The sequence below is a fragment of the Tiliqua scincoides genome, chromosome 4 (genome assembly GCF_035046505.1).
Source record: "Tiliqua scincoides isolate rTilSci1 chromosome 4, rTilSci1.hap2, whole genome shotgun sequence".
In the NCBI taxonomy this organism is placed as follows: domain Eukaryota; kingdom Metazoa; phylum Chordata; class Lepidosauria; order Squamata; family Scincidae; genus Tiliqua; species Tiliqua scincoides.
The window spans coordinates 121,237,016-121,246,944 of NC_089824.1; the positions used below are offsets into that span (position 1 = coordinate 121,237,016).

The following is a 9,929-nucleotide window of genomic DNA, read 5'->3' on the forward strand; positions in this document are numbered from 1 at the left end:
CATTACACTTTACAAGCCATGATGAGTATATACAACCTCCAGGTTTTAGAGGTAGCCTATCTTTGAATGCCATATGCAAGGGAGCAGCAACAGGATATGGATATCTTGTTGTCGTGTACTTCCAGAGGCAACTGGTGGACCACTGTGAGACACAGGGGGCTACACTAGATGGGTTTTTGGACAGGTCCAGCAAGGCTCTTCTTAAGTATCATGGCTAACAGAGGCCAGACTAACCTCCTCTGCCCCCTTTATTCCACAGTCCCGAAGGGGTGACAAAAAGAGGTTTCTTGAGTCTCTAGAAAGCTCCTAGAGTGTTGGGCTTGACAGATCACTAGTTGTGAAGGCCTTTTAATACTAACTTAGGACCCAAGCCCCTCCTGTACATCAACACCTAGATTGAGCTCTCTTGAGTAGACCTCATATCCCAACTGTTATGTTTGCAAGTTATGCAGGATCAAAATTCTGCATAACTGATTGGCCCAGATTTATGGTTGGCCAATCGGGTGATGGATCAAAATCCTACCATCCGATTGGCCCTCTAGTGAATGTCTCAATTGCACCAATCATGGGGAGTCTGGGCAGAGCTAAAGGGTATAAAAGCCAGGGGTGTTTGCCTTGTGTCAGATTCATTCAGATTCACTGCCAGGTCCTGTTCTGAAGATGGAAAAAACATATTGAGCTGTTATCTCTACGCCTTCCTTTATTTGCATGGACCCACTATATAACATCAACCTAATATGATAACTGCCATAGTTTGTGGTCCAGGGACAAGGACATCTGGTACCATGCTTCATGGGACCAATCCTTCCAGAACATCACAAAAGTACTGAATTGTGCCTTTCATCTTTTGTTTATATTTTTATTAATCATATATGCTTGAAATTATTTAAGTTGTGTGTTTATTACTCTAAGGGTGCAATCCTAACCAGCAGTTATGCCGGCGACATAGGAGGCCCTGGACGGTCGCAAACGTGCCGTAAAGCACGTTTGCGCCCCCATGGGTGGGAGCTGCGGCGGCAGGCAGAAGTCTCTGCGGCGGCTCACATGCTGATTCAAGCAACAAAGGTAGGCATGGGGGGCATGGGGAGGGGTCGGGAGGGGGTGTTTCTGGTTGGGGGAGGGCGGGTTATGGGCAGCCCTGGGGGCAGGTGTGCGGGGAGCCTGGGCGGGGCTGGGACCTGGCCTTATGCCAGATCCCAACCCCTGTCCCCAGAGAGACAGGGTTTACCCTGTTGTTGCCTTGTTGCAATCTCGTTGTATTCAATAAAGTGGCCCATTTTAATTCCATACCTGTTGTCGGCTGTATTTATTTGGGGAGTGCATGGTAATACAGACAACTGCAAGCCAAATAATCTCCAGGAACATGTAATGGTATGGGAACAAGAGGCTAAATGTGCACCAAATGTGTCATCCAGAAAATGTTGAAAGAGAGCACTGCGCATGCAGGTTTGCATGTGGGCATCTACAAGCCTGTGAACTCAAGGTACCTTTAAATCCGCCTGCTGTTGTTTTGCAGTCTTGAAGCAAAAGAATGATACAGCGGCTATTCAGCTCGTCTCCTTACCTCCAACTGTACTGATTGGATTTCCAAGCTGGCTGTTCAGGCTGACATCTAGTGCAAAGGGGTAGGCGCCCTTACAAGTGAAAAGCAAACAAATCCCTGGCTTTGTAAAAGACTTCATAAGGTCTGCTCACCGTATTAGAATACACAATGTTTTTGGGATGTCAGATTAGCTGCCGTCGGCTTCATCCAGGCGCATTTCTGCCTCTGGTTTCTGGCACCCTGCCACAACTGACTTGCTTTTCATTCATCAAGTTGTTTGGCGCGGCACTCTCGCTAGGCAACTGTGCCTCGCTCCCTGCCGAAATCTCTTTATCACAGAATTGGGCGCCTTTCAAAGAGTTTATCATGGTGAAAAGGGTCTGCAATGCAAAAGCGGAGGCGAGGGGGGCGAACAGCACCATTTATCAGTGCAGGCAAGGAGACTGCTAGAAAATGATACATTTCCTTATGTGTAGCTAGAGTTTATCACCAGTTGATTTTAACTTTCCTTTCCTTTGTGCTAAGATCTGGGGTGACAGGTTTAATGTATTGCTTTGCTTCCCCTCTGTTTTATTCCATAAATTCTTTGAGGATTTTTAATTGTAGTTGCCAAATAGTGTGTATTCCATAGTTTAACAGGCAAAATGTTGTCACTTTCGTGATTTGATCCCCTTTCTCTTTTATTGGTAAGTTGCATTTCTAAAAAAAGAAAAAAGGAAAAAAGAAAGTTGGGTCAGGGAGTGCATACATGCAGGACAAATTCTTGACATTAAGAGTTTAAAAAACTGAGAATTGATGCAATTTATGGTTGGCAACCTTCAGTCTCGAAAGACTATGGTATAAGCCTACAGCACCCAGTATTCCCAGGCGGTCTCCCATCCAAGTACTAACCAGGCCTGACCCTGCTTAGCTTCTGAGATCAGATGAGATCAGGCATGTGCAGGGTAACAGTTGATGCAATTTAACAATGTTAATTATTACATATTACAGGTTGAATTGTCAAAATACAAAATAATTCTACTTTTAAATTAACACAAAAATGTTTGCTCTGGTCTCTGGAATGAATTCAACAGTTTGCTCTGAACATGTCGTGCCAGACCTCTCTACACACTCTCCAAGGTACCCAGCAAGGTATGGCGACGAAGACATCACTGTCTAGGCCTTTGGACTTGTGACAAGGGCACAGTATGGAGCATCAACACCCCATTACCATACTATGCCCACCTCTCATATGATTTAGGTAGCAACTGTTACCCTGCACATGCCCAATCTTGTCTGATTCTCAGAAGCTAAGCAGGGTCAGGCCTGGTTAGTACTTGGATGGAGACCGCCTGGGAATACTGGTTGCTGTAGGCTTATACCATAGTCTTTCGAGACTGAAGGTTGCCAACCAACAACATATGATTGCCACAATCCAGTCCTAACAAAATGCTGCCTTCAGGGCTCAGTAGTGCTGGCATGGTGTCTGTTGCATCTTGTGAGCAGCTGGAGACCATGGAGAAGCTGACAAAGTTTTACTTACCCTCCTTCACTCCAGCATGGTCCACAATGGGTCTACTAAAACTTGTACCAGCTATTTAGTTGGTGCAGGTTCAAGTAGAGCAAAGGGGTGTTTCAGGGCCAAAATGGGGGTGAAGATATTGGTGGAACTCTCCAGGCTGAGACCAACCCCTGACATACCCCAATCCCCCACCCCATTCAACCCCTCCGCATTCCATTCTGCCCATGCCCTATCTCCACGCTTCATTTTGCCCACAGCACAACACTGTCAGTCATTTTATGGCAGCAGAAAATTTTCCACTGCCATAAATTGCTTGGCAAATCCCAGTTAGGATTGGGCCATAAATGAAGAACAATATGAACTATGCAGCACACGTTAATACTACTACTCAACCATCAAAAGAAACACATGCACTTTGCATTTTGTCTCTAACAGTCAGAATTGTAAGAATTCTGCAGAATTCTCAGAATGGGACCCTGAGCAGCCAGGCTCCAGAACCTTACCTACTCTGCTGTGAGAGCTGAGTGCCACGGCCCTTCTGACCTTTTCTTCGTTTTTCTGGAACTTGACTGGTACTTGTGCAGCTTGTCTCTAGGTTCATCAGGCTGCCAACCAGTGTCCCCCATTGCCCCCAGAAACCTGACCATTTGGGACAAGTCTCCTGTTAGACACTAACAAAGGCCATCAAGAAGAAGCAATAGTGGACAGTTATTGATAGTTGCTTTGGTGTGAGACGAACAGTCTATGGTTCTCACCTCTAGTCCTTTAAAAATGGCCACCACAGTTGTGGATGAAATGTTAAGAAATGAAGTTCTTCATATACCATGGCCATTAAGCCCAAACAGTTCTTACTGCAACACTAATACATACAATAGTTTAACAGCAATGATATAAAATCACAAAACAAGAGGGTATAAACGCTAAGCAAAATAAAAATGTTTTCAGGCCATAAAGGATAACATTGAGAGTTCAGATTGTAATTCATCCGGAAGGGAATTCCATAGTTCTGGTGCTATTACAGAGAAAGCCCCACTGCTAGATGCTAACAGTTGAGCTTTAGAGCTTATTACCTGGGGGATCCCTCAAGACTGGAATGACCAAGCTAAACCTTGTTGTTATGAATTTCAGACATAAACAGCTCAATCCTATCTAAATCTCTGCACACTGATGCAGCAGTGCCAGCATGGCTACTACTGTATCCATTGGGGGATTTTTCACTGCTGGAGGTCTTCTTGGGGTGAGGGGACATTTGTCCCCTTGCATCAGAGTTAAGCCCCAGCAACTGCAATGGGTCAATTATAACTGCACCAGCAAGTTCAAGTTGATCCATGCAAGTGGATCAGGCCAGGAAAGGGGGTTAGGATATGGCATGCCCCAGCACTGCTGATTCTGCCCCCCTCCTGGACCCAATCTGCCCATCCCTGCCCCCCTTCCCGCCAGCATTGCACTGTCCCAATGCGCTTTACAAAGCTTTTGCAAACAGCATGTACCAGCAGAACACATGTTCTGCTGATCCATTTCAACAGGAATGGGCCATAATACGTCAGCAGGCTGGGGCCACAGCTCACTGGCAGAGTCCCTACTGTATATGGAAGGTCCCAAGTTTAATCCCAAGCAGGGGCAAATAAAAATTCCTGTCTGAAACCCTTAAGAGCTGTTGGTGATACTGAGTTCGATCAAAGGTCTGACTCAGTGTAAGGCAACATCATACGTTTTATGTAAAGTAGTATGGGATGCAATAATATGACCTTATTCTCAATAAGCCACCGTGAAGGCAATAAGCTAAAAGAAAAATGTGTAATAGAGATGATATGTGAAATGCATGAAAACTGGAAGTTGCTACTTTAAAATAACACAATGAAGTCATGTTTCTGCTTGCATTTTTATGAGAGCGGGAAACAGTTATATAACTACATATTGAACCAAAGACTTATGGGAGACAATGTGGAAATGAAATACTTCATTTGCAGTCTTGATTTAAAGAACTATTTGGATTAGAATAGTTCCCTGACAGGTTGCCATGGGAACTGGCTGGTATTAGCAACTTCCCGAATCTGGCGATTCAGACAGCAAGATGTGTAACACAAAATTAATTCTTCCGTTAAGCCGAATCATTTCTGCACTGGTGCTACAAGCAGCGGGATGTCCCAAGGTCTGTATTTAATGAGCCTGCTAACTATCGAGCAAAGAGTAAACAGAGAGGTGGTGGCAAAATGTGGAGGATGGCTGAAAATTTTGCCGGGATAGTTAAGCCCAAATGTGAACAATTATGGGAGTATTATACAAAATGAAGTGACCGGGAATAGAAACAGCTAATAGTGTTCAGTGATTTCAGGAAAAAAAAAAAAAAAACCCAGATAATCTTGATCAAGAACATGTGTGCTTATATGTGACGTGTTTCCATTTGCACATCAAAAATTACCCTTTTGAGAAGGTTCACCTTCTATGAAAATGAGATCCAACAATGAATGGTAGTTTTGATTTATTGCATTCTGATAAATTACACTCTTCAGGCAGGCACCTGCAAAATGCAAATCTATCTGACTCCAGTTAATGCATTACAAAGCAAATGATGAAGCAACAACAACAAAAATCATGCTTCTCCTAGCCAAGGTCATCCACCAGGATGACCACAGCAGCCCTCCATGCTGAAATTGACTGTCCTAGCATATGTAAGCTGAACTAGCTCAAGGTCATCAAACTGTGATTTTGAATCATCCTTTTTTTTAAAAAAATAAAAAGCCTAAAGTTTTCAGCTGTGCATAACTTCTTTAGAAAATGAGCCCTGACTTATTTCGATTCAATGTGTCCGTGCTTGAAACCGGAGGTAGCTGTTGTAGCTTTGAAGCATATGTTAAATGCAGCACAGCAGTGCCCCCTGGGGCAAAACCACAGCTCACATGCTGCTTGGATCTTGAAATCCCTAACAGTGTGGAGTCTCCTCAACAGCCAGTTGTCTTAGCATTGCTGCAGCTTTATAATGCAGGACTTTGAAAGGAAGTAATACATGACAGACAACCATCTGCTTATTGTGCTCTGTCTCACTGCTGAGTGCCGTGACCTTGAGATTCTGTTTGGGTTTTTTTTTTTTTTTTCCCTGCAGGGTGATGTGTTGCAAAATGGACTGCAAGAAATAAACGAAGCCTCAAAGAAAAGAAAAAAAGTGACTTATATGCTGCAGGGCATGAAAAGCTCCTTGTGCTGTGCCAAAGATAGGACTTACACGGCTGATAAACATGTGACATTTTTCAGACACAGGAGCTGTCCTCTTGCATGTGATTTTTGTGTTTAGATATCAGTGTCAATGTAACTGTGATCTGCTGCAGGGTGGGAGAGGGAGGAGTTTGAAGGGCCTATGCAAGGAGATGAGGCAGAACCTCCCAGGGCAGTGTTAGTAAAACTGTGAGGCGCAGCTCCTTAGGGAGGCTCCAGGAACTCAAAGGGGAGGCGCGGGATGTCCTCTCGCAGCAATACAGTCACACCCCTGGGCAGAATACGAGCCTGTCTTCTGCCTGTCGTCTGCGCTTTTTTTAAAAGCAGAAGAAACGGGAGTTGCTCAGCTGCGAGAGTGGCTGCTGCCATCCCGCCCTCTTCTCCCTCCACTGCCACCTTCTGTGTTCACTGCATGTTGTTTCCAAAGCTCTTCGACTCCAACCCCCATCTGGCAAGTACCAAGCATGCTCAGCTTGCAGTCTTTGTAAGAAAGAAACCCTCCTTGATCCTTGTCTGGTTGGTTCCCAGCCTGGGATCGCTTCTCATCAAAGTGAAAACTCTCTTTTCAAACCCCTCCCTCTTCCACTCCCCCCTTTCAATCTCCAAACCTTCCCGCTTTCCTCCCCCTCCCCAAATAAAACGCTTCCTATTTTACCAGTCATCAGGGATCTTAAAGTTGTTTCCATGCAGTTGGCAAAGGGGGGGGGGGGAGAAAGAGAAGCAGGCACTTTACTTGGCCAGGAGAAGAAAAAGGGTACTGTTTTTAAAGTGATTTATCAATCTTGTCATTTGACTGAAGAGGAGAGGCTGTATTTTTAAAGTGATGAATCTTGCTATTTGAAGGGAATACTTATCAGCCATTGATGAAGTGAATGCCAGCCCAATCCTATCCACACTTTCCTGGGAGTAAGCCCCATTGACTCTAATGGGACTTACTTCTGAGTAGACATGCATAGGCTTGAGCTGTGCATCTCCTAGTATAGGAGACAAATCAGCTTCCTAACCAAACCCTTATCAGCTCTGATGTATTTTCATGATCTATTTTTGTTTTCCCCACCAGCTGCTGGAAAAATTTAATTTCATTAAATTAATAAAGGATTCAATCCTATCCAAGGAGAATGGGAGAAATGACTAGTTGGATTGGGGTCCACAGGGGTGGGTGTGTTGTTGGTCAGACTGGTTGTTCACAAAGTTCATTTCATAAAACAATTGTATTGGTATGCTTACAAAGTTAAAAAAAAAAAAAAAAAGAGTCTTCCTGGACCAGACAAAATCTACCTACTCCAGCATCCTGTCTCCAACAGTGATCAGCAGCTGATCATTTAAAAAGCATGTATATTGCTGTGTATTAATAATATATTTTTAAGATATGCATTTAATTAATGATATGATTAATATAATTAATATTAATATAGTTAATATTTCTGGCCACTTCCTGTTTAATGATGTCACTTCCAACCCTCAGGAACATGATGGGGAGTCATGACCAACAGCCACGGGCGGTCAAGGGAGCCACTGGCCGGAAAAGTTTGAGTACCACTGTCCCAGGGCTTTAGACCTGTCCCCTGCCACTGATCCTCATGTCTGAGCAACAAACTTTTCAACCATCCCCTTCTCCTACCCGCAGAACTCAATCTGGTTTTCTGGGGGACCATTGGAGATTCTTCCTCAGCTTCTTTGCCTGTCTCCCATAGAAATCCATTCTTTTGTTCCCAGTGGCTATTTCTTACATGGTCTGTACATAGCCACACATGACCACTGTCATCTTCCCATTCTTGCAGGTTCTGGACCTTGGTGTAAGTTATTCAAACTCTGAACTGTGGTAACTTACATGAGGTTAGAGGAAGGTCGTGAGCAGGAGAGGAGCCCAAGCCTCCCATTTCTAACAGGAGCCAATGTAAGATTGTCATCTCAGGCCTTGCTCTCCAGCCTGCTATTTATGCAGATACAATTGGTGGGAACCAGAAACAGGATCTTCTGTGTGGTAGCATCTCAATTTTAGAACTCCTTGTCCAGAGAAGCACATACCTGCTGGTTTTTAAGTGGGCCTTCTGGACACTTTTATTCCATTTTGCTGTTAAATAATTTTGGCCTCGAATGAATAATGCTGACTTTGTATGGTTTATTAACTGGTATTGAGGAATTTTGTACTGCTGTTTTATCTTATGCTTTTTGTTGGTTTGTTTTTGTTCATTTTCATTTAACTCAGAGTGTTTTAATGTTCTATTATTTTAAGTGGTCAACTGCTTTGTGAAAACATATGCTTCAAAAAGATGTATATAAATATATTAAACAAGATACAAGATAAGATACAAGATTAAACAAAGTAATAAAATAATCATAAGCCCTATGCAGATCTCTCCACATGTGGGCAGTGATACCCATGTTGGCAGGAACTATGCCCTGAAGAGTGGACAACTGTGCAAACCCACCTGAGCATCTTGGAGGAAGGGTAATGTCTCTATGTCAGGAGGTTGAGCATTCCACAAGAACAGTAGGTGCAAATAGACAAAGGGGATAGAAGACTTGATCTTAGGCTTGGGAAGATGGTGGATATCAGCAGAAGAGTGATACTGTGAAATTACCTGCACTGAGCAACAAAAGTCTATAACCGCTCCACACTGCTGCAGGAATGTGCTTTTTTCTGCAGTCACTGTCAGTAGAATGCCATGCATTCTGCTGGCAATGAGGCTCCATCAGCACTGGGCCATAACTGCTTGAAAACAAGGAGAAGGCTTTGGAATATTTTTAAAGCATGGCTTTTTTACCACCACCAGCGCCAGCCACCTCTATTTTCCCTGACATCTTGCTTTCTTTTCCTGAGACCAGTATGTTTCCAACATATGCCTTTTGAATTTCATGCTTTCTCAAAAAAAAAGGCAGAAAAAAAATCAGACCCCTATCTTCCATTATCAAGAAATAACATGACCCTAGCCTTTCCCAACCCTTTCTAAAGCTCTGATTGTGCTATTTCCAGCTCTGAAAAGGAGATAGCTTGAGCAAGGCCATATTGACACTGTACTTTTGTTCCTTTTGAAGAAGGTACAACCTTAAACCTCCAAATACTCAACTTGTAAGCGAGTTAGCACAAAGCTTCTTTCTCACCTGGGCATTTACCGTTGGATTTACCCTAATCTTCTAATCAGGGCTAACGTAAAAGAGAGACTTTTGAAAGTATTTCAAGATCTCAGCAAGAAGAGCATAATCAATCAATCAACAGTATTTATATACCGCTTTTCAACTAAAAGTTCACAAAGCGGTTTACAGAGAAAAATCAAATAACGTAAATGGCTCCCTGTCCCAAAAGGGCTCACAATCTAAAAAGATGCAAATCAATACCAGCAGACTGCCACTAGAACAGACAGTGCTGGGGTGAGGTGGGCCAATTACTCTCCCCCTGCTAAAAAAAGGAGCACCCACTTGAAAAAGTGCCTCTTACCCAATTAGCAGGGGTTCTTACCCAATTAGCAGGGGTCATGATGTTTTCTGGTCCTATGCAACAAGTTTTCCATAACTTTTTTTTTCCCACATGAAATGTTGCAACGGAAACCACTCGTGCTCTGAGATAGTGTGCAGACAGTATTTTATGGGAAAGACAAATAATGGCAGCAAAACGTTTTCTTTTTCTTTTTGTGTGTTAGTCAAACCTGAGCACCTTTCAGAAAGATTGCA

At 43.5% G+C, this 9,929-nt stretch overlaps 1 pseudogene; it reads right to left on the bottom strand.

Annotated features, from left to right (window-relative positions):
* Nucleotides 1-2,385: 2,385 nt before the first annotated feature.
* Nucleotides 2,386-2,505, bottom strand: LOC136650743 (5S ribosomal RNA; annotated as a pseudogene).
* Nucleotides 2,506-9,929: the final 7,424 nt, after the last annotated feature.